Genomic DNA, 24,924 nt, shown 5'->3' on the forward strand with positions numbered 1-24,924 from the left:
CCTCAGGCCCCAAATACATCCAAGAGTAGAAAAGGGGAATCCTGCTCAGCACTAATTGCCCAAAAATGTGCTGAAAACCTTATGAACATTACCTGGAAATTTTCTCCAGCAGGCCAAGAGTTATAGGAAATAGTAAGCTGATTTCCTGGGGCTCTCAGAAGCAGAGATTCCAACAGCTGTCCTACCACACACTGAGAAGTTTGAATCTTGAACCCGCATCATGCACCATTGCAAAATCAACCACCTTTTTATTGCCCATGCACTATGGGAATCAGGAGCTGAGAGCCTAGTATAAACAATGGTTTGGAATCAGTGAACTCAGTAGGACTTGGGCAAGGGCAATGGTGAACCTCTGTCATGAAGAGGCCTCCACAATCTCTGGGACATGGACAAGACTCTCTCTAAAGGTAACTCCTCCTGAAGATAAGCTTGTAGGCCTAAACTATGAAACACATGAAGAAATACAAAACAAAAAGGGAAATTTGGACAAAGAATTTGTGTCTGGGAAACCAAAAATATAAGTATTGTTAAATAGATTTTTAAATGAATATTTTAACTGTACAAAAAGAAAAGAAAATGTAGAATCTAATTCTTTATAAGATACAAAATAAATAAGAACAGATTGATTTCAAAATGAACCAAGTGGAAACTTCCAGAAGTGAAACATGTAGCCAAAATAGATAGAACAATAAACAGGTTAAACAATAGACTCAGATAAAAAAATAATTCATGAATGGGAATATGGATCTGAGGAAATCACTCAGAACACAGCTCAGATCAGTAAAGAAGCAGAAAATACGAAAGAGAAGTTAGATGCATGGCAGCTGGAATGAAAGGCTCTGACATGTTTAGTAGGTGCCCTAGAAGAAAAAACTGAAGAGAATTGGGAAGATGGAACTTTGAGGTAATAGTAGAGAATTTTTCAGATTTGAAGAAAGCTATGATATGTCATATGAAAATACACAAAATTGGCCAGGCATGGTGACTCATGCCTGTTAATCCTAGCATTTTGGGAGGCCGAGGTGGGTGGATCACAAGGTCAGGAGTTCAAGACTAGCCTGGCTAAGATGGTGAAACCCCGCCTCTACTAAAAATACAAAAATTATCTGGGAGCGGTGGCAGGCATCTGTAATCCCAGCTACTCAGGAGTCTGAGGCAGGAGAATTGCTTGAACCTGGGCGGCAGAGGTTGCAGTGAATCGAGATCATGCCACTGCACCCCAGGCTGGGCAATAGAGTGAGATCCCATCTCAAAAACAGAAGAAAAGAAAATACGAAAAATTAAACGACATAGTAACAGAGTAACAAAGGCTTGCCTATACACCTCATTATGAAACTAAAACTACAGAACCATCCAGAATAAACAGGAAGCCTTGGACGCTATCAGTGAGGAAAGGCAGGTTACCTAAAGAGGAGCAACAATAAGACTGACAGAATGCTTCTCATCATCAAAAGTATATGCCAGAGACAACAGGTGAGTATCTTAAAGGAAGGAGGAAAAATAATTGACAGTCTAGAATTCTATATCTAGCTTAATTATACTCCAAGAAGTTAGGGGAAAAAGGCATTTTAGGACATACAAAGACAATGACATAACTGTCCAGAGACCCTCACTGAACAAAACCTACTGAAGGACATACTTCCATGAAAAGGAAATGAGTAAGGCACAGGCAACAAAAAACAAAAATAGGCAAATGAGACTCAAACTCAAAAGCTTTTGCACAGCAAATGATCAATAGGATGAACAGACAACCTGCTGAATGGGATAAAATATTTGCAAACTATCTATTTGACAGGGGACTAATATTCAGAGTATTCAAGGAACTCAACTCAATAACAATAATAATAATAATAATCCTATTAAAAAGTGAGCAAAGAACACAAATAGACATTTTTCAAGAGAAAACTTACAAACGGCCAACAGGTATATAAAAAAAATGTTCAATATCACTAATCAGAGAAATGAAAATTAAAACCACAATGAGGTATCATCTTACTCCAGTCAGAATGTCAATTACTAAAGAGTCAAATAGTAACAGATTTTGGTGACAATGTAAAGAAAAAGGAACTCTTATGCACTGTTTATGGGAATGTAACCCTTATGGAAAACAGAATGGAGATTTCTCAAAAAACGCCAATCACGAAGCTATTATGGCTATATTACAATGGAACACAATAGACTTCAAAGCAAAAACTATCATTAGAGATAAGCAGGGACATTTCTTAATGATAAGAGAGAATGAAAAAATGGGAATAACAAAAGAGAAATAAAAAAAGAAAGTATAAAAATTATGAATGTTATTAATCTAATAATAGCTTCAAAATACATAAAACAAAATACAAAAACAAAAACAGATAAAACTAAAGGAAAAATTAGACATGTCCACAATCAAAAGTAGAGATTTTAACATTTTTCACTCAGTAGCTGATAGACCATCTAGAAAAACCATCAATACAGATATAAAATATTTGAAAAAAATTATCAAGCAACTTGGCCTAATTGACATTTGTAGAAAACTATACCCAGTAGCTTCAGAATTCCTTTCATGAACACACAGAACATTCACCAACTATACTATATGCTAGGCTATAAAGTATATATATAAATTTCAAAAGATTAAAATCTTTCAGAGTATATTCTCTGAAAACCATGAAATTAAATTAGAAACCAACAACACCAGATACAAAAGCACCAGACATTAGTAAATCAAATAATACAGTTTCACTAAATGCATTATAATACACTTTTAAAAATTTGTTATAATAATTCATGAGTCAAAGGAGAAATCACAAGAGAAAATATAAAATATTACAAACCAAATAATAATGTAAATAGAACATATCATAATTTGTGAGATGCTATTAAAATAGTCCTTAAAACACTACTTAAAAGTAAAAAAAAAATAAACTACTGATGCATACAACAGCATGAATGAATACCACAGACATTATCCTTTGTGAAAAAGTCAGACACTACTAGTGAGTACATTCTGTATGTTCTCAGTTATATGAAATTCTAGAACAGGCAAAACTAGCCTAAGATGAAAAACAAAAGCAGAGCAATGACTGCCTCAGAAATAAAGAGACATTAACTAGGAAAAGACACATGGATCTTGCTAGGGAGATGAAACGCTCTATGTTGTGATACAGTCATTGGTTACACAGGTGTATCCATATGTCAAAAGTGTACAGCTAAGATTTGTGCATTTCAATTATGTAAATGTTATCTTAAAAACTGTAAAAAAAAGGATGAGAATATTCAAGTGGGGGATGGGAAGGAGGTGAGGCATAAATGAAACAAGAACAGCAGAGTGTCGATAGTTGTTGAAGCTAGGTAATGGTACTTCAGGGTTTATTACATAATTCTGCCATTCCTTCTGCTTTAAGGATACATGTCTTTAGTTGCAAAAGGAGAAACTGCTCTAATATCTCAAATATTGTACTACCACTAGATTATGAGCACTTTGAGAACATAAACTTTTTTTTTTGAGGCAGGATCTCACACTGTTGCCCAGGCTATAGTACCATAGTGTGATCACCTCATTGCAGCCTCAGCCTCCCACACTAAAACAATCCTCCCACCTCAACCTCTCAAATAGCTGGGCCTACAGGTGTGTGCCACCATGCCCTGCCAATTCTTAAGAAATTATTATTTGTAGAGACAAGGTCTTGCAATATTGCCCAGGCTAGTCTCGAATCCCTGGGCTCAAGCTATCCTCCAGCCTTGGCCTCCTAAAATGCTGGGGCTATAGGCATGAGCCACCACAACCAGCCCTGAACCATCTTACCCATGTTTTGTGCTTAGTACCAAGAACACTAAAGGACTGTGCAACCAACTAATGACCCTTTAGTGGTAGGAATATACCTGTACCTGCCCCAATTTCAGATATGAAGCACCTAGGTTCCAAAGCATTTTTTTGTCTTTAACGCCTTTCTGGTGACTCCAAAATTATACATTGAAGTAATTAATTAGACTCTCCCCTTGCTCAAAACACCATTTAAATTTAAACTGTCCTATTGTATGCTCAACTTGCATGCTGAAAGCATTTTAGGTTAGTAGTTAGAAGATTGGGATCCTTGTTCTGACTGTGCCACTACAGAGCTGTGAGAACTTCAGCAAGTTCTTTCATCTCTGTGGTCTGAATGGAAAATGAGGGAGTGAGACTAAATGATTTCCCAGATCCCTTTCAGCTCTCAGTCTGGATGCCTCTATGTAGGGCGCTTTTTATTTCACTGTCTGTGATGGACTCCTGTTCCTGTTCCTGAAGAGCTTTAGAATAATTCTGTCCTGAAGAACAGAGCTCCTTTTAGTCCAAATGCAAATAATGAACATGAGCATGAGCATAAATGAGCAGCTGCTGTCTATTCACCCCACTGGACTGTGGCAAAGTGCTAAGAAGGCAAGGACATTCTGGTGTGATTACAGAATAAGACACTGAAGATTTCACAATGAAAAATAATTAGTGTAACAGTTATGTATTGAGGTGTGGCAAAACACCCCAAAAGTTAGCATCTTTAAACAACAACCATTTTATTTGCTTACAATTCTATGAGTTGGCATTTGGTTTAGATTTAGCTAGAAGGTTCTTCTGGTCTTGCCTAGAGTCACTCACAAATTGCAGTCGTCTAAAAGCTCACCTAGGCAGCGTGGTCTAAGACAGCCTAACTTGCATATCTGTATGTTGGTATTGCCTGTCATGTCGTCTGTGTGTCTTCAACAGGCTAATCGAAGCTCCCTCATTTGACAACAGCATACCCACAGGGTTAGACTCCTTGAGCATAGCCTTGAATGTTGAAGGCTGCATTTCATTTCTCTGCATTCTATTGGTCAAGCAAGTTACAAGCCCAGCCCAGATTCAAGGGGGAGGAGAAACAGTCTCCATCAATCGACAGGAGAAGTTGGCAGAGTCACACTGTAAGGAGAAGTGAGTTAGGGGACAGGAGGGATTTTGCAAACATCTTTGTGAGCAATCGGCCACACTCAATTACAGCATGAAGAAGTTGCCCAGTAAACACTTGTCCAAAGGATACATGTCCTTAGTTGCAAAGGCTTCGGGGGTTATTTCCTTTCCTAGAAGAGAGGAACAATGACACAGATCAAATGTCTTACTAATGGAAAATCAATTGAGTCACCATTGAGTAGAAATTCTGGTATACACCAGGGAGGGTGTGGGCAGGGGGCAGGCTTTGGTTTTGGTTTGCAGTAGCTTTTTCATTCTCCCTTGCTCCATGGATATAAAACATAATGACATGGAATGTCGACCCCATAATAACATCTTTAAAATAACAGTTACGTTTCTATAAGAGAAATACTAGAGGTGAGATTGTTACTTTCTTATCTTCATAAGTAAACAAAAAAATCTGTCAAATCAATTCAATAAATATGTATATAATGTCTATTTGGTGCCAGGAACATAGTCCCTGAAAATAAAAATTACACTGAAAAAAGGTGTGTACCTCTTTCCCCGTGTCTGGCCCAGCCCAACCCAGGAGCCTTCATTAGACTGTTGACATGCAGAATATTTCTTACCATTCTTACTGTTGCATCCTCAAGAATTACAACCACCAGCATTGGCTGCTTCAGCTACTCCATTTTTCAGATGAAAAGTTGTGAGCAAGACTTAAGCAGCAACTTGCTTTGAATGGTTGTGGCACATTTGCACATACTGTTTCTTCTGAGCAAAATGACTTTGTCCTCTTTTCCGCCTGATTTGCTCTTCCAATGCATTCTTCAAGTCTTAGTCCAGTGCTTCCTCTCTGAAACTACACCCTAACCCAGCCTGCTAGTTGGTCATCTATTTTCCAGGCTCTTTGTAACCCTGGGCATATCTCCATATACAACCATCACACCTGCTATTACTATTGGTTGATGTGTCCATCTCTCCCAGGACTTTGAGCTCCTTCAACTGAGAACAGATACAGCTTCGTATTTATCTCTATAACTCTAGATAAATTCTCCATAAATGTTTGATAAATGATTTAAGGAATGACTGGAAGAAAAAGCAAATGAATAACAAGCCAAAGAGCAGCAGACAGCTTATGCTAACACTTTGAAACTTACAGTGCAAATTGAACTCTGCCTCTCCTCTCAACGACTGAATCTATTCCACTTTGTTTCCGCCTCCCTCACTTTCTTATTCTAACAGATCTGAAGCAAATTTTAAAATCTATAATTAACTTTTTTTATATTACCCTCCAGGGATCATAGATCAATGACTTTCTAGAAAAAGAAAGATCCCCATTCTTACCTTTGCATAATCTCTTTTTTAAAAAAACAAGAGATTACATTTCATGTTCAAATGCCTAAATTATCTCTTCTTAGGCCACACAGCAATATTATCTCCCATTTTGACAATTGCCATTGGGTTTACTTCAATTGAAACGAAACATACTTTCATTGTAATTCTGCAAGCACACTGATGAAGGTGTTTTCAATCAAGTACTAAAACTTATCTAGGGACAGTTATGCTTAGCTAAACCTTTGGAATGTGCTAAGTCATGGTTAAGTTGTGCTAAGGGAAAGAATGCTGGGGAACTTATGCCAGTCTCTCAAGATGGCAGCCACAAGGCAGGCATTAGAGCCATAGAACTGAGGTAACTGACCCTGAGTTCAGTTATCACTAGTAAATGGGTCAAAACAGTCAAAACAACCAAAAAATTGATAAATTTCCATGGAGCAAAGGGGAACAACAATCCCACTACAAATTTCCAATGATCAGATTTTCTTTCAAATAATAATATGGTAGCATGAAGAGGTAATGCCTTTGACAATCTAACAAAGAAAGTCCCTGAACTCCTTGGGGGATACCTTATTGCACTCTTCTTTATGTCATCATCATCAAACATGACAGCTACACTCACTCATACAACATTCAATGCCTGATAAATATTTGTATTTCATATAGGAGCATGTGTGTCAGAAATTATTTGGAACCTAAGTCCAATAGACACAGCTCATTAAATTATAAAATGTGGAGCAAAGTGTGTTGGATGCTTTAAGAGCTTACATATACATGCAGAAATGAAAAGCAATGAAGAAGACAGAAAACCATATGGAACCAAATAAAAGGAAACAGTAAAGTTTCAAAGTGGTGCTTACTAGGTGTAATCTTTCTGAGGTTCCTCTGAGCAACTACCAGTTTCATTCAATTTGATCTTCCCTGGTACAGTAATAAATAATGCCAGGAGTTCCTTACAAGGGTGGTTCTCAAACCTCACTAATTATCTCAACTAACTAAGGTTTTTATTTTGACATGGTCTTACTCTGTTGCCCAGGTTGGAGTACAGTGGTGTGATCATAGCTCACTGCAGCCTCCAACCCCTGGGCTCAAGTGACCCTCCCATCTCAGTCTCCCAAATCACTGGGACTATTGGTGTGAACTACCATACCCGGGTCTTAAAATATTTTTTAAATGTAAAGATTTCCAGCCCCATTTCAGACCCACTAAATGAGAGTCTCCTAAGGATGGGCCAGGAATCTGTATTTTTAAATATCTCCACGTAATTCTAGTGATCAGCCACTCAGCTAATACCAGTGATTTTTAAAAAGAAAAAAAATTGTAAGATATACTGCTAGGGGCTGAATTGTGTTCCCCTAAAATTCACATGTTGAAATTCTAACCTCCAATACCTTAGAATGTGACTGTTTGGAGACAGGGTTCTAAAGAGCTAATTAAGTTAAAATGAGGCGATTAAAGTGGGCCCTAATCCAATATGACTGGTGACCTTATAAGCAGAGAAAATTAGGACACAGAGCGATACAGTGGGAAGGTTGTATGAAAACAGGGAGAAGGTAGCCATCTGCAAGCCAAGAAGAAACGCCTCAGAAGAAACCAACTCTGTCGGAATCTTGATAATGGGCTTCCAACCTCCAGAACTCAGAAAGTAAAATTCTGTTGTTTAAGCCATTCAGTCTGCAGTACTTGGTTATGGCAGTCCTGGCAGACTAATACATGTACCTCCATGGTTAATGATATGGTTTTGTTCTGTGTCCCTACCCAAATCTCATCATGAATTGTAATCCCCATAATCCCCACATGTCAATGGCGGGACCACGTGGAGGTGATTGGATCATAGGGGAGGTTTCTCCCATGCTGTTCTCCTGATAGTAAGTGAATTATCACGAGATCTGATGGTTTTATAAGCATCTGGCATTTTCCCTGCTTGCACTCACTCCATCCTGATGCCCTGTGAAGAAGGTGCCTGTTTCTCCTTTGCCTTCCGCCATAATCGTAAGTTTCCTGAGGCCTGTCCAGCAATGCAGAACTGTGAGTCAATCAAACCTCTTTCTTTTACAGATTACCCAGTCTATGGTATTTCTTCATAGCAATGTGAGAACAGACTAATACAGTTAACTGGCACATCTGAAAAGCAAGGAAACATTGTGAAGATAAAGAGACATTATCTTATATCCCAAAGGGAAAATAGTCCCTAAATGAATGGGTGATTGTTACATTTTACTTCTAACGTCAATGGGGAGAAAAGTTGCTGAAGGAGAAGGGAAAGAGAGAAAAGAGTCTGAAAGTGAAAGGAAGTAACAAGTTGCTGGCAAAATGAGAGAAAGGAGCAACATTCAGGAAAATGGAAACCACAGCCCTTAAGGAATGAACTATAATACAATGACATTCTGAGGAAACAGCCTCCCCAGGAAAACAATGAAAAGTAATGCCCAGGAGCACGTTCAGAAGTCCTGGGAAATTTTGTCTGAGTCTTTCCTTGCCAGAGGGAAAAGTTTTCTTTCTTTCACTTATTTCATCAACAACCATTTATAGGCTGCCTCCTACATCTTAGACACTAGGCTACAGCCTGGCTGGGCAAAGATGATCAACACAGGAGCTGTGCTATCTAAGAATGTCAGTCTAGAAAAAGGAGTTCTCTTTAAAAGCCTCTCTAAAGGTCCAATCCCAAGACACACTTAAACCTCCTTTAGAGATCTTAGGTTCTTCAATTCTTTATCTCTTTATACAGCCCCCAGGTTCCCAGGCAGGAAATCCACAGCCAATTCCTGTTCCTAAGCACCCAGGAGGCGGGTGTGTTTCCAATTACTATGCTCTCTTCGGGCTATAATTAGGAAAAGTACCTCTCTGATATTTTGACTCCAGCACAGGGCCAGGCACATAGTAAGTACTCAATAAATATTTTTGGAATTAATTAATGCCTTAATCAAATCTATCAATCCCAGAAGCCCTCCTGGTGAGTCTGGTACACCTTCCCCTTCCCTGCTCCCTAGATCTTTCCCAGAATCAGCTTTGCGTTTTTGGAATCTCCCAGAAGAAGCTTCCTAAGGTAGTGTTGAGGAAATATAATTAAAAGCAAAATCCCCTCCCAGCCCAGAAAACCTCTCCACAAACATAATCGAGAAAGAAAACAATTTTAGTATTGAATAAACATTAAACCAGAATGTAACGCGTATCACAAACAATTCACTGGAGAGATTGCAATGGTGAAAAGAAATCTTTCATAGAGCAAAGTGGATATAATCCATTACACTCATGTTTTCAAGAAAAAATCCCGAAGTTTATTGTATCATTATAACTAGAGGTAGGGGTTTGCTATTTCAAGTCAGGGGAGAGTTGAAATTAGGCCCATTTTCTCCCAGGAAACTGAGAGATGAGGCCTTATCTTTTTGCTGATTACATTTCAAGAAGATGAGGAAACATGAGGAAGTGTGTCAACCAATGTTGCCACAAGTCCATGAGGAAATATTCTTGAGTTGTGTCAACCAAAGAATCATGAGGTTTCCACATTTGGACAGAACTTTATTTCTTATAAAAGGTTGGCCCGGCACAGTGGCTCACGCTTGTAATCCCAGCACTTTGGGAGGCCGAGGCAGGCGGATCACGAGGTCAGGAGATCGAGACCACAGTGAAACCCCGTCTCTACTAAAAATACAAAAAAATTAGCTGGGCGTAGTGGCGGGCGCCTGTAGTTCCAGCTACTCGGAGAGGCTGAGGCAGGAGAATGGCGTGAACCCGGGTGGCGGAGCTTGCAGTGAGCTGAGATTGCGCCACTGCACTCCAGCCTGGGTGACAGAGTGAGACTCCGTCTCAAAAAATAAAAAAAATTAAAAAAAAAAAAAAATAAATAAATAATAAAAGGTTGCAGCCTCCAGGGTAACAATCCACAGCCTGGGAAGCATAACCTCCAGTAGAAGCAGAGAGGAAATGGTGACACAGGAATTTAGGCCAAATGGGTTGGCTAAGCATACCTATTCATCAGATTGTAGGAGGAGCAATAAATATTCATGAAAGAGGGCATGCATGCATGCATGCATAGTAAACTAACATGCATGTCCCATACATCCCAGGTTCAGTTTATGGTGGACACTTAACATTTAAATGCATTAAAATTAGGCTATACACATTATAAGGTGAAATGGAGGACACAGAAGCATCTAGTTCATAGACTCCATAAACTGGCCAAAACCAGTTCATGGTTAGTGGTCTCTTATCAGGAAAAAATGCTGGTTGATTGTTGGGTCAAAACTGCAAAAATGGAGGGGAGTCCACTGAGTCTTTTGAAATGGCTGGTTTCTGTTAAATCCTTAGGAAAGAAGGTTTAACGTCAGCTACTGAGGGAGAAAGTATAATGAAGCATATCCAACCTCCCCCATAATTGGCCAAAACTCAGTTTTTAAGGCTTCTCTGGGGTCTCCTTGGCTAAGAGGGGGTGGATTCAGTCAGTTGGAGGGTTTAGGATTTTATTTGTATTTCTCAGGTGTAAAACTCACAAGATGTTTATTTAGCACTTGACCTTAATAGTGGCAAGGCAATCCAGTCCTCCTGGAACACCATACTCATCAGCATCTCTTTGAGACTGGCCTACCCTCTGAACAGGAATGCACAGAAGCTGCCCACTGGGACTGCAGGTGCTCTGTTAGCCAGGTCTCCTGGCCATGACACTGTGCTCTAAGGCCAACTCTTGGGACAGAAAGGTGAAACCTCTTTCTGTAAACCTATTTGGTAAACCCTTTGACCTTGAACATTAAGCATCAAGACACTCAAAGCACAGACTTTGAAATTACACAGACCTCTGCTAAAATCCAGACTACTTCATCTGTGTTGTCTGATCTTGAGCTAATTGGTTGGTTAATTTCTCCAAGACTCAATGTCCTTGTCTATAATAGGGAGATAATATCTTCCACAGAGAGCACAGCTGAAGAGTTGTTAAGTGCTCTTATTACTATAATTGAAGCGAGAAAGTAAAGCAGTTTGGTGCATACACTCTGAACCCAAATGCCTGGCTTTCATCCCAGATCCACTTTTGGCAAAATCACTTTTCCTGTTCCTTAGCTTCCTCTAAGTAAAGTTGTTTAAAAGAATTGCTAGCCCACATAAGAATTTAATAAATGTTGGCTATTATTTTATTTTTTTCGCCTTCATCTCCATTTTGCCAATGGAGATCGGAGAATTGTTTCAAGTCTCTTTCATTTTTTAAACTAAGTAGAATCCTTTGAATTGCAAGGTCCGTAGGCAAATTATTATCCAGATTAAATTCATTTAAAAGCAAAGGGAAATAATTTGAAAACCTAAAGAAGCATGAAATTCCAAATTGCAGTGGAGAGAAGGCCTCTGGTTATTATCCCTGTTTAATACTTATTGTCTTCCCTCTTTATCTTTTTCTTTTCTTGGCAGTTTCTGAATTAAAAGAGAAAGGTTTAGCCTTTCGTGTCTATTTAATACTTATTTAACAATTTACATGGCTTTTAAGAACCAACTACATCCTCAGCAGGAGAGTTACTCTAATTGCTCTCCAAATGTGTAACAGTCATCATTGTTTTCTGTTACTAGGCTAATATCAGATCTGGGGGCAAAGTTCAGTTAAATAAATCACCCTAATCAAATCAACTCTAACAACTGATAAACTAGCATATTAGGTAGAGTATTTTTAAAGATCTACATTGATTGATCAAATGCAAACTATTTATCTTTGTTTAAGCTAAATATAAATCAAAGTTCTAAAGCCCTTTATAGTGTCTACTGAGACAGAAATGAACTGTCTTTCCATCTCAAAATAATGCAGCATCCTAGACTTAATCATGATTAAAATTGTCTCCAGATTTGATGTGGGTAAATAGTAAGTCAGATCACGGCAAAAGGGTGCAGCAGATGAATAATGAATATCATTTTTGTCACTATAGTCCAACAGAAGACTGTTTAATCTTTCACTTTTCAGCCAGCTATGTTTACATTCACTTTCCAGGATTGGCCCCATATAGATTTGGATCCTATATCTGCCATTTACTAGCTATGTCAATTTGAGCCAACCAATTAAGCTCTCTGGCCTCAGATTTCTATTCTACAAACTATGGATGATGATACCTTTCTCAGATGGTTATTATTTGGGGGATTAAATATGATAGTGTGTGTAAACTGTGTTCCCAATCATTGTGCCCACTTTAGTCCTATATAACCTGTATGACTCATAGCCCCACTTCAGCAAACATTGTTTCCCTTCCCTCTACCTCCCCCTCCAGATAAAGGCTCTATTTGTCAGCCCCAGACCACAGATCCAATGCTATCTCCCCAACTCTGTAGAAAAGTAATTTAATTCCAACTCACTCTTCGGATCCTCACTTTATCCTACTTCCTCCTGTCAATCTAAAAGGAAGAAGCTAAGGCAAAATTAATACAGAGAGTTTAAAATCAGTAGAATTTCTATACACCAACAACATCCAAGCTGAGAGCCAAATCAAGAATACAATCACATTCACAATAGCCACAAAAAGAATAAAATACCTAGGAATACAGCTAACCAGGGAGATGAAAGATCTCTACAAGAATTACAAAACACTTCTCAAAGAAATCAGAGAGGTCACAAACAAATGAAAAAACATGCCATGCTCATGAATAGAAAGAATCAACATTGTTAAAATGGCCAGACTACCCAAAGCAATTTATAGATTCAATGTGATTCCTATCAAACTACCAATGACATTCTTCACAGAATTAGCAAAAGCAATATTTTTTGGGACAGGCTCTCACTGTGTCACCTAGGCTGAAGTACAGTGGTGCAATTGGCTCACTACAGCCTCGACCTCCCAAGCACAATCGATCCTCCCACCTCAGCCTCCTGAATAGCTTAGACTACAAGCACACACCACTATGCCCAGCTAATTTTTGTATTTTTTTGTAGAGATGGGGTTTTACCATGTTGCCCAGTCTGGTCTCGAACTCCTGGGTTCAAGTGATCCACCCACCTCAGCCTCCCAAAGTGTTAGGATTAAGGGCATGAGCCACCATACTCAGCCAGAAAAAGCAATTTTAAAATTTGTATGGAACCAAAAAAGGGCCCAAATAGCCAAAGCAATCTTCAGCAAAAAGAACAAAGTTGGAAGCATCACGTTATCCAACTTCAAACTATACTACAAGACTATAATCAAAACAGCATGGTACTGGTACAAAAACAGACACATAGACCAATGGAACAGAATAGAGACTGCAAAAATAATGCTACACACCTACAACCATCTTATCTTCAACAGTCAACAAAAACAAGCAATGGGGAAAGCAGTCCCTATTCAATAAATGGTGCTGGGATAACTGGGTAGTCATATGCAGAAGATTAAAACTGGACCCCCTTCCTTACATGAGATACAAATATCAACTCAAGATGGATTAAAGACTTATATGTAAAACCCAAAACTATCAAAACCCTAGAAGATAACCTAGGCAATATCATTCTGGACATAGGCCCTGGCAAAGATTTCATAACAAAGATACAAAAAGCAATTCCAACAGAAACAAAAATTGAAAAATGAGGCCTAACTAAAGAGCTTCTACACAGCAAAAGAAACTATCAATGGAGTAAACAGACAACCTACAGAGTGGAAGAAAATATTTGCAAACTATGCATTTGACAAAGGTCTAATATCCGGAATACATAAGGAATATAAATGAATTTACAAGCAGAAAACAACCCCATTAAAAAGTGGGCAAAGAATATGAACGGTTTTCAAAGAAAGACATATATGCAGCCATGAAAAAGATGCTCAAAATAACTAAATATTGGAGAATGCAAATCAAAACTACAATGAGATACCATCTCACACTAGTCAGAATGGCTATTTTTAAAAAGTAAAAAAATAACAGGTACTGGCAATGTTGTAGAGAAGAGGGAATTCTTATACACTGCTGGTGGGAATGTAAATTGGTTCAGCCATTGTGGAAAGCAGTGTGGCAATTTCTCAAAGAACTTAAAACAGAAGTACCATTCAACTCAGCAATTCCATTACTGAGTATATACCCAAAGGAATATAAATAATTCTACCATAAAGATACATGCATGCAAATGTTCATCACAGCAATATTCACAATAGCAAAGATGTGAAATCAACCTAAGTGCCTATCAATGGCAGATTAGATAAAGAAAATGTGGTACAAATAAACTATGGAATACTATACAGCCATAAATAGGGACAAGATCATGTCCTTTAGAGCAACATGAATAGAGCTGCAAGCTGTTATCCTAAGCAAACTAATGCAGGAACAGAAAGCCAAATACCACATGTTTTCACTTATAAGTGGGATCTAAACATTGAGAACATGGACACAAAGAAGAGCACAACAGACACTGAGGCCTACCTGAGGGTGGAGGGTGAAGGGTGAGAGGAGGGAGAAGATTAAAAAACCACTTATCAGGTACTATGCTTATCACCTGAGTGATGAAATACTCTGTACACCAAACCCCTGTGACACACAATTTACCCATATAACAAACCCGCACATGTACCCCTAAACAGAAATAAAAGTTAAAAAAAAAAGAAAGAAAGAAAAGGAAAGGAAAGGGAAAAAAAAATGTAGAGAGTTTATCTGGGCCAAGCTTGAGGACTGCAATCCAGGAGCACAGTTTCAAATTGCCCTGAGTATACACTCTGATTAGCAGCAGTTACAAGTGGATTTTTAAAGGGAAAGAAGGGGCAGTTCCAGAGTTGTTTACCAAGGATTCACATTATAATGACGTTATTGACTGGCTACGCATTGTTAAGCTGTAGAGTGTCGGTTATAGTGTCCTGGGTGGCATTATTAGGTTAATTTGTAGTTACTTGTGGCAATAACAAGCAGTTTCAAAAGCTGAAAACATAGCTCAAAAAAAGAGGAGAGTAGGACGTGATTGCTGTTTTATTTTAGTGCCTCTCTGGGCCTGATAATTTCAATGAACTCACATAATTTTCTTATTCCATTGTCCTGTTTTTTCCAAACTGAACCTATCTCCCCTTTCTTTGAATCCCTCTATAGCTGTCATTTTTGTACGATTCATAATACAGGCCATGTTCTGCTAGTGGTCCATTTTTCCTAGTCTCTTCTGTCTCTATTACTAGATCTTTGAGAGTTTCACTGGTCTAGCATGGTGCCTTAGTCACAGTTTGTCTGCCTCTGAGTTCCTCTGAAAGCAAACCCCAAGGCAACCCTGGGTTAGGTAGTTTATTGGGAACATGATCCCAGGAAGTGCAAGTGGGGAGATCAAGGCAAAGAAGGGAGGAATGCCAATAGTGTGTGCATCAGTGAGTCGATGGCCACTGTGGGCAGATGAGGACCCTATGGGAAGCATCCTTCAGAACTGTTCCACCAAGGGATACAGAAGCTGCAGTATTTATTCACAAACTCTCATACCTCATTGATTAAGTGTTGCCCCTGGAGCATCCATTTCCACCATGCCCTGCGCATGGCTGAGGGAGCTCTTTTTGTTGCAGGGAGAGAAACAGAGAGCCGTGCGCAGGTAAGAGGGGAATCTACCAGTGCACCCTAGAGCTCTCTGCTGTAGCTGCAGGGGAACTCAGGGTTGGTTATCCATGCCATCTACTGTAGAGTTCAATAAAAATCTAGTTAGCATTGAATGATTGGAAAAAATAAATATTTCAGAAACACTGCTTATTTCTCAACACAAAGTCACATATCTGGAAGAGTTACACCTATTTCTTTTTGTACCACTATTCTATTTAACCCGTTTACTACATAGTGTTTAAGGACCAATTCTGGAATGTTCTAGAGTACAGATCATGGCTATTTTGCTCCCTGGTTCTGTTTGGGAGACTGTCGAAGTCCCTGGGTATTGCTGTAAAAGACAAAAGGCAACGTAGCAAATAGCTATCAAGAAGCTTTCTCAAACATTTCTCAAATATTCTTTACAAAACATGCAGTGACTTGTCCAGGTTTAAATAGTAAGTCAGTCCTCAGGCTGGAAAAACAACTTGGAATTTGTCAAGTTTTCCAAAAGCCCAATCAAGAAAGGCAGGTAATTAAACACTCACACAGCCCACATCCGGGACCCTCCACCTAACTAACCATTCCATCTGTGCTTCTATCGTGTTTTCTTTACTCCTACAAATACCATGACTTTATGTTTCCACAGAGCTGTTATTCCAGGAGAACCACGGGTAGTACAAACAACTCTGTGATTCTAAATAACTTCTCTTTGTCCCTCACTGCTTTTCCCAAACACTGTGGGTGGTAAAAGTAAAGGCCCATAATTTTAATGCCAACATGTAATATTTTTAATCAGGCTACAGAATTCACACAGGAATTTCTTGGGGGAATGGCGACATTTGAATCTTACATTTTTCCACATTAATAATGATAAGATTAGCCTAAAATCAACTAATAAAAAAGGTAAGAGCAGTAATAGAAGCCAGAATTGCTTATTAATTCTTATCAATTCCAGTCATGTTGTTTTGCAATGTCTTTAACACCTTAAATTAGAGCAAACTTTCCCAGATCAGGCTCAGAGTCTTCAATGAAGCATTAAAATTTGGCCAGAGCTTAGTGCAGAGCCCTACTGAGAAAGAGGCCTTAATAAACAGGAACAACTCTGGGAAGATTGTGTATATTCTCAAGACTGACAACTAAACCAAAAATGACAATCTCCATGAGCAACTGTTCCAGGACAAAATAAAGGTCTGAAAAGTTTCCTTGGGATTAAAATTTTTCATTGTTCCTGTCTGAAATGTTTCTTTCAAAAAAAAAAAAAAAAACCTGGATTAGGGCACTAAGCTTTATTTAGGTAAACTGTGATCTCCTACGAATTTTATTCACAAATATAAAACTGCCTGAGTAGCGCCAAATATTCTCAGTACCCAAGTTTTACAACTACCTTCCAAGAACAGAATTTTCAAAGCCACATGAAAACCAGGAAGCTCAGGCCTTTTTGTTGTGTACATTTTTAAGAAGCAGAAGAGAGAGGGAGGAGGACCTGAGAGCACAAAGAGAGAAAAACAAAAACAAAGTTTAGTACCAGATGCAGACTCAGCAAGGCCTGAGCGCTATCCAAGTGGGAGTTTTGAGTGATCCTCGGCAACTGTGAGGACCTTTGAAAGGTTTAAAAATATAAATTGTGGCCACTAAAAAGAAATACATTCACAGCTGCTTCAGGAAGAAAATAGTATATATTGCACTGAATAGAGTCAGACCCTTACACACAGCAGACTTTCACCTTGTGGGTCCTTTTCCATTTCCTCGGGGGCAAACAGGAAGTCATTTCTGTCCTTGCTCTCAAAGTGGTTGCAGCCTAGCTGGGGACTGAACTGAAACATACAGGAAAAGAAAGTGAACCTCTCCAAACAATCCCAGCCTGGAGGACTGCCAGACTAGACACACCTAGAGGGAAGGGGCCGAGTCAGTTGCTCACCCAGACTTTCCAGTGTCTGAGGGAGCCTGGCTCCCCTTAATTGCCAGTTAACAGAGAACCATTTCCCTACCAATGAGGACCCTAGTGTGCATGTCATGAGAATTTTCTTTTGACAGTGCAGTGTAAGTGCTAAATAAGCAACTACTTTTATTCATTCTTATTACTAATTGTATTTGCTTCCTTCGTTAGCAGTATCTTCCTAGAGGAAGAACTTCCTGGAGGTTAGGAAAATGCCCTGTGACTCCCACCTGGAACTGAAATCCACTTTCCTACTGTTGTAAATAGAACTTAGGAGATACTGAATACTAATTAAATGTTATTATTTGCCATCAGACTACAACTATAACAGATAACGTTCTTTGAGACACTGAAACCAGAATTCGTGACAAGGTCAATGTTACAGCTGGTTGGCAGACAAACAGGAAACATTTGGAGCCACGTCCTTGATTATTAGTGTCTACCAATGGTTAATAGGAACCAGATTGGTGAAATAGGCAACATGTGCTCAAAGTCACCCAGAGGAGGGGACAACACAGAGGCTGAAACCCAGGCCCCACCCTGCCCCAGGACAAAACCCTGCTTCTGTGACTACAACCACAGCCTTAGTTTTCTTTACATGAAAAAGCCTCTAGGGGCCAAGGCCATGATCCATGGGGCTGTGCTGCTTACAGGAGGAAACTTTCTCTAGTTCGTCTGTCCTGAGAAGGCACAGAAAATTAGGTGAACCTGGCTCAAGCCTCCCAATTGCACCATCTTGAATGAGCCTTGTATCCTCTCTGTGAAAGATGTAACATCCTCAAGATACCTTCATTTGCTCTAGCTTCTGTACAGGGGTTCCACTGTAGGCCAATCCAGAAGCAAGATCTATCCCTCTTATTTTCCACAAGAAGAAAGCCAGTCTCATGAGCACATCATGATCATGGTTGTTGGGTTGAAGATGAGTGACCTTGGGGGTGAGGGTACTTCCCACAGGACAACCCAGGGCCCAGCTCTCCTGTTTTTCTTGCAGAGCCAGCCCCATACCTGGGCCTTGGTCTCCAAAAGCCCTAGCCCAGCCATCGCCCTGTCCACTGCACACAGCAACCTTGGGAAGGCCTGTCCAGCCCTGTCCTCCTCGGCCTGCTTCTCTCCCGTGGGCCAGCCCTTGTCCTTTCCAGTCCTTTCCAGAATTCTAGTGAATAAGATGTCTCCACAAAATGAATAATTCAGTAAGCACCTGGCGCACAGCTGGCACTTACTAAATATTGGTGGAATATGCAAGGGAGGGAATGAATACATGAACAATTGGAGCCTCGTCATGTGTATTACCTAAGAAAGCTGAATTCCAGGTTGAGGTGGAATCGAGTGTTTCTGCAGCCTGTTTCAAAATGGACAAGTCAGCACAAGGCGTCTGGCTCCTCAGCAAACTTCCTAATCATAGGAAATAAAAGGTTATATGGCACAGAGGTTACCTACAGGCTGGAATGTTTTCTAAACAAAAGAATAAAACACCATGCCTGTGAAGGAAAAGCAAACTAGAGCCAGGAGCCAGGGAAGGGTCCTTGGTAAAGAAGACTAAAGCGTCATGCCTTTGACAAGGAAAGAGATGGCCAGCAGACCAGATGCCTGTCACTGAAGCAAGTCCCCTTCCTGCTTCACTAGACCCCCATGGTCAGCCTTGTAACAAGGCACAGAGACGTGGCTTTAGCTGTGAATCATCACATTCAAGGAATGTACATCTCCAACTCCAAAAAGAGCCTGCCTCCCTGACTTCACTGAACAGCAAGTCTCAGCCTGGGCAGGAACAAGCTATTCTCACACCTCCAATTGCAGCCCCTAAAACATCATCTCTAACTCTTGGCCCAAAGAGAAATGGTAAAAATATCCACTTCACACCGTAAAACTGTTTGCCAGAAAGAATAGAGTTTTACCCACCCTTCATTATGTTTTCAAATGTTACTCTTTCCCTCTCTGCTGGGTATGAGTGAATCACATCCTCAGGAAATACGACTGGGTATGTAAATTAGCACTCTGGAATGTCTTAAGACATGAAGTTAGTTCAGCTGACTCCCTGGTTTTATGTGGCTTTGAAATGAACATTTAAAGCCTTTAAACAGGTATGACCTGTTACTAATTCAAGGTGGGTAATGTTGGTGCTCAGGTGTTTGTCCAGATAAAAGACAAATCAGCTTAATGTAAAGCCCTTACTCCACGGTTTTGACACACATGCTGTTGCCTAAATAAATGAATCTTGCAGACCACTTCTAAGGCTGGTGAATGAAGTCAAAGCAGGTGGGGACCCAGCTTTAGGAAATAGCATGGCTTATGTTACTCTTAAACAACTTTTGTTTTAAAAGAAAGATAATAGGGACCTAACAAAGAAAGGCTGTGTGTCCTTAGAGCACCTTTTATCAATGTACCAGGAAAAAGAGGTTAAGAACTCTGAATCTGGAGGTTGTCAGGCCTCTGAGCCCAAGCTAAGCCATCATATCCCCTGTGACCTGACGTGTACATCCAGATGGCCTGAAGCAACTGAAGATCTACAAAAGAAGTGAAAATAGCCTTAACTGATGACATTCCACCATCCTGATTTGTTTCTGCCCCACCCTAACTGATCAATATACTTTTTAATCTCCCCCACCCTTAAGAAAGTTCTTTGTAATTCTCCCCACGCTTGAGAATGTACTTTGTGAGATCCACCCCCTGCCCACAAAACAGTGCTCCTAACTCCACCGCCTGTCCCAAAACATGTAAGAACTAATGATAATCCCACCACCCTTGGCTGACTCTCTTTTCGGACTCAGACCGCCTGCACCCAAGTGAAATAAACAGTCTTGTTGCTCACACAAAACCTGTTTGGTGGTCTCTTCACACAGACGTGCATGACAGAGGTAACTTTAAGAGAAGGAACAATATAATCCTTGTATGTTCAAGCTATTTGCTCCTGTGTTCCAGCCTTGATGGAAGAATCGGGCATCACTGTGGGGGCAGTGAGTCAAGCTGGCTGGCAGTGCTTCAGGAAATCGGGTGTGAGGCCTGTCTATGCTATGCAAATAAATAATACTCCCAGACAGAGGCAGGATTTTTATTCAAACTTCCGGAATTTGTATGAATCTTAGACTTAAAAATGATGGGCAATGAAGCTGAGTCGCAGTATAATTTGAGTGGATCCTATAAACTCAGTTACTTCACTCTGTCTTTTGTTTGTATCAGCCCAGAGAGATCTTACTGCAAACCTAGCTGAAGGGCTCTCAGAAACCAGAACACAGGAGCTCGTTTGTGCTTCCAAGTTGATGGAAGGGAATCACAGGTGTCAGTCCTGATTGGACACAGAGAAAACTCACACCAAGTTACAGAGAGGAAATTTCATTTGTTTCTCTAAGATAAAACAATACATCCCTCCAGACGCTAATTTATAAAATGTCATTGTACTCAATGTTTTTTCAGTCCAGTTCAAGCTTGTGGCTATGAATTCAAAATAAACAGAGCTGATCTGGGGAGCCACAAAGCTTTGCAGAGAAAAACAAACATCAGTTATTGTTAAGGGAAAAACCACACACATCTTTGCCTCAAATCAGAAGAAAGGTGAGGCTAAAAGCCAAGTGGTTTAACATTTGAAAACTTCCTTTTTCTAAGGGTGCGTTTGTCTTAATAAGTTAATGCTTAATATGCCTGGGCAAAGTCTAGGATGGACAGCTGCCCCAACTCTAACCAGACAATGTCTCCTCTGTGGCCCAACCCTGATACTGAGTTGGGGAAATCTGAGAGCTGGGGAAGCCCTGCGCTGTGCAGACAACCTCCAAAATCCCTCCTGCTTTCTGGCCTTTCTCCACCTGAACTGCCCACTCCAACACAACTTTATCGACTTGTTCTCTTCAGCAAGAAATTCCTTCACAGAGAAACCACCAGCCCGTTCAGCCCCTTTGTAGGAAATATGAAAATGCACCTCACAGCACCACTGACCCAGGGTGACTCTGAGAGGCAGGGAACACCCTGTAGTGAGCCAGGTAGGGTTCCTCTCTCCTCAGAGGGTTACAGGCTACACACACATGACCCATGCCCCGTCCTCATTCTTGCCCTACTCTAGATCAAAACCCAGCCTAGGAACCACCTTCAGCATGTCCCATGTCATCTGGAGCATCATCACTTCCAAAGAGCCCGGTGACAACTTCCTAATCTCATCCTGGCTAGAATGCTGATAAAAATGTGCTAAGGGGAAAACCCAAGCCCGGACCCTTCTTGCTCAGACCGTTTTTTCTATGTTATTCCTTTATAATTCTAAAACAATACCTGTTTATTGTGCCTAGCCTACCTCTTTTTAATTTGGGATCAAAATTAAATAGAAGCTTTGGGCTTTTTTGTGTAATAGATCATACTTATTTTCCCATGACATTAAAAACTTTTTTGAAACATAATGACAGCATAATATTCCCTTGCATAGAAATACCTTGAGTCCCCCTGACCCTGACTGTGATATGTTCATTTATTCATTACCCATTATTGCCTGTGATTTGGGGTTTTAGCCATTGTAGGAAAAGGCAAGGAGTGATTAAACCCTTCTTAAGTTATCCTATTCTGTTTCTGTCTGGGGCCCTGACTGACACAGCAAAAATGTGCAAATGCAAATGCCCTTTAATTATAGCAGGACTGTGTGATACACCTACAAGCAGAGCAAGCCCCAGGTTTCACAGACCATTTTGCTTTTCTCCAGTCCTTTGAGTCCTAGAAAAACAAGTTAGAGAATGCGTCAGCCCATGATACACGCTGTGTGGATGGGACAAATGATGTGCTCTACAAACACATGGGAAGGACAGGGGCAACTGATGGATTCCACAGGAGATGGACCCCCTGAGGCCACATCCCTGAGGGTAGGAACCATTTCAGTGGCATGAGACAGCCCCCACCTGGATCAGAGAGCCTCACTGCCCATATTAAACAAGATAAGACACAGCCTGCGACTTGCAGACTGTTCTGGCAACACAACAACTTCTACCAAAGGTAGGTATATGAGATCCAGCACTTCATTTATTCATTTGACAAATGTTTGTGGAATATTTGTTAATTTACTATCCTCTATGTGCCAGATCATGTTCTAAGTGATGATCTCATTTTCCAGCATGCCTTTCGTCTTGGTGGTACTAAAAGCAAGTGTCTCTCTCTCACACACAGACACACACATCATCATCATCATCATCATCATCATCATCATCTTTGGTTCCCACCTTGAAAACCACATCTTTCATCTTCCACTACTCAGGACTCTTCCTCCTCATGAGTTTTCTGTAAAATACCCAATATCCCACTCTGGCAAACTCCTAACTTTCATCTGTCTCATTTCCTTACTCCCATAGGACCTTCCCTTCCACCCCATAGAGACATGGGGACTTCAATCCTCCATTTATTTCCATTCATCTTTTCCCCCCTGGATCTCCTCCATTCCTTGCTACTGCCCCAGTTTCCTAATTAGTCTCCCTGTTTTCAGTGTCTCTGAAATTCAAATCATTCTCCACCCTGCCATTGGAGGGTGTATCTAAAATTACCTCTGCTCATACTGCTCCCCAAAACCTTAGCGAAGCATAACCATCTTGAACTCGCTCCCCTTCTTCAAACTTGACATGATCCCTGAGGCCTCAGCAACTGTGGCTCCTGTGTTCTCCTGTCCATGGTGTTCTTTTCTCTCCCTGCCATGGTGACCTCCCATTTGACCATACAATTCCAGTCTGTCATCACCTCATCCTGGTGGGTGAGGCTGAGGAAGAACTTAGAAGAAATGTTTATAGAGGGAGGATTTCATGTTTCTCTTGCAAGTTGAGCCCTCTCCTACAGATAACCTACATTGGCTAATGCTGCTCTTGTGGGCACGGAGTCTTCCAGAAATAACCATGATAGGTGTGAGGTTTTGCCTCTAGCCAGCACAGGTTGACATGGCATGTTCCCAGGGCAGAAGACAAGTGACCCAGTTGGCTCTGCTGCATCGCTACAACCAGCACCCTGGTTCTCAAGCCCACTGTCATTTGCTACATACTAGGGCAACTCCTCTCTACCTGAAAATGCTTCATGGATTTGTTTGCTTGTTTATTGTATGCTTTCCCCACTAGAGCAGGGTCTATCATTTATTTATTTATAGCACTTAGAACACTTTCAGAAACATAGTGGTTCAATGAATGTTGCCTAAATGAAGGCAGAAGGAAAGTCTCCTAACTCTTCATACAATCACTAAGTCATCTGTGCTCCAGGCTGGAGAGGCCAGGGAAATTTGGATTAGATACTCAAGCTCAAATCAGACCACATCATTTTGCTTCTCAGAAGTTTCAAATGCTCTAGGGCTTCTAACTGGCAATGGTGGAAATGCTATAAAATGCAAACCTCTTAACAGGGCAGGGGAAGGTCCTTGCTCTGGCCCCTGCTTGCCATGCTGGTGTCATCTTTCACCACTTCTGGACTCACATTTTATCCTCCAGAGCACTGAAGAGCTGTTGCTTCTCCCACATATCCTGTGTCCCCCATTCCCTGATACTGCTCACTCAGTCCCCTTCCCACCCTTCCCTGTTCTTTTCATCTCTCTCAGATCCACTTATTCTTTGAGGATTCACTCAACTCATATCTCTTATACCAATTATCCCCTCTCATCCCTAGTCCCCAACAAGTTTGGGAACTTGCTCCGGGTCTTGGGAGAGGCTTTAGGGAACTTACGAGGCAGGCTTTTTTTGTTTTTATTTTTGTTTTGTTTTGTTTTTGTTTTTGTTTTTGTTTTGAGACAGAGTTTTGCTCTTGTTGCCCAGGCTGGAGTGCATAATCATGGCTCACTGCAACCTCCGTTGAGGCAGGTTTTAAGGGGAGAGATGCAGGTATGAGAATGCCTCAGCATCTGTGGCTACACTGAGGGAACGAGGGTTTTATTTTTTCCTTAGAAAAAATAATTTTCAGGAGAATATTCTTCTGATAACTGTCATCATTGAACTTAATAAACTGACTTTACAAGGTTTTTTCCTTGCAAATGATTATAACAAAAGCAAAAAAAAAAAAACCGTCTCCTTCCCTACCCTTCCATATTCCAAGTAGATTCATGTTGCCACCATCTCAATCACTATACAAGACAGTTCCATTATCACCAAAATGCCCTCATACTATCTTTTTATAGTCACACCCTTTCCCAACCTTTTTCCCTTAACAATCATGAATCTATTCTCCATCACCATGGTTTTCTCTTTTCTTTTCTCATCTTTTTTTGAGACAGGGTCTCCTTCTGTCACCCAGGCTGTCATGCAGTGGTACAATCACGGCTCACTACAACCTCGACCTCTCTCAGGCTCAGGTGATCCTC

General features: G+C 40.5%; 1 long non-coding RNA gene across 1 annotated transcript; it reads right to left on the reverse strand.

Moving 5' to 3' along the window:
* Positions 1-2,733: 2,733 nt before the first annotated feature.
* Positions 2,734-20,571, reverse strand: LOC105739586. The gene is made up of 4 exons (XR_004027827.1): positions 20,446-20,571; positions 20,021-20,140; positions 18,930-19,031; positions 2,734-5,070 (listed from the first exon to the last, which is right to left on the reverse strand). It is a non-coding gene; the product is annotated as an uncharacterized LOC105739586 (long non-coding RNA).
* Between the last annotated feature and the right edge of the window lie 4,353 nt (positions 20,572-24,924).

Source organism: Nomascus leucogenys, chromosome 3 (genome assembly GCF_006542625.1).
Source record: "Nomascus leucogenys isolate Asia chromosome 3, Asia_NLE_v1, whole genome shotgun sequence".
Lineage (NCBI taxonomy): Eukaryota > Metazoa > Chordata > Mammalia > Primates > Hylobatidae > Nomascus > Nomascus leucogenys.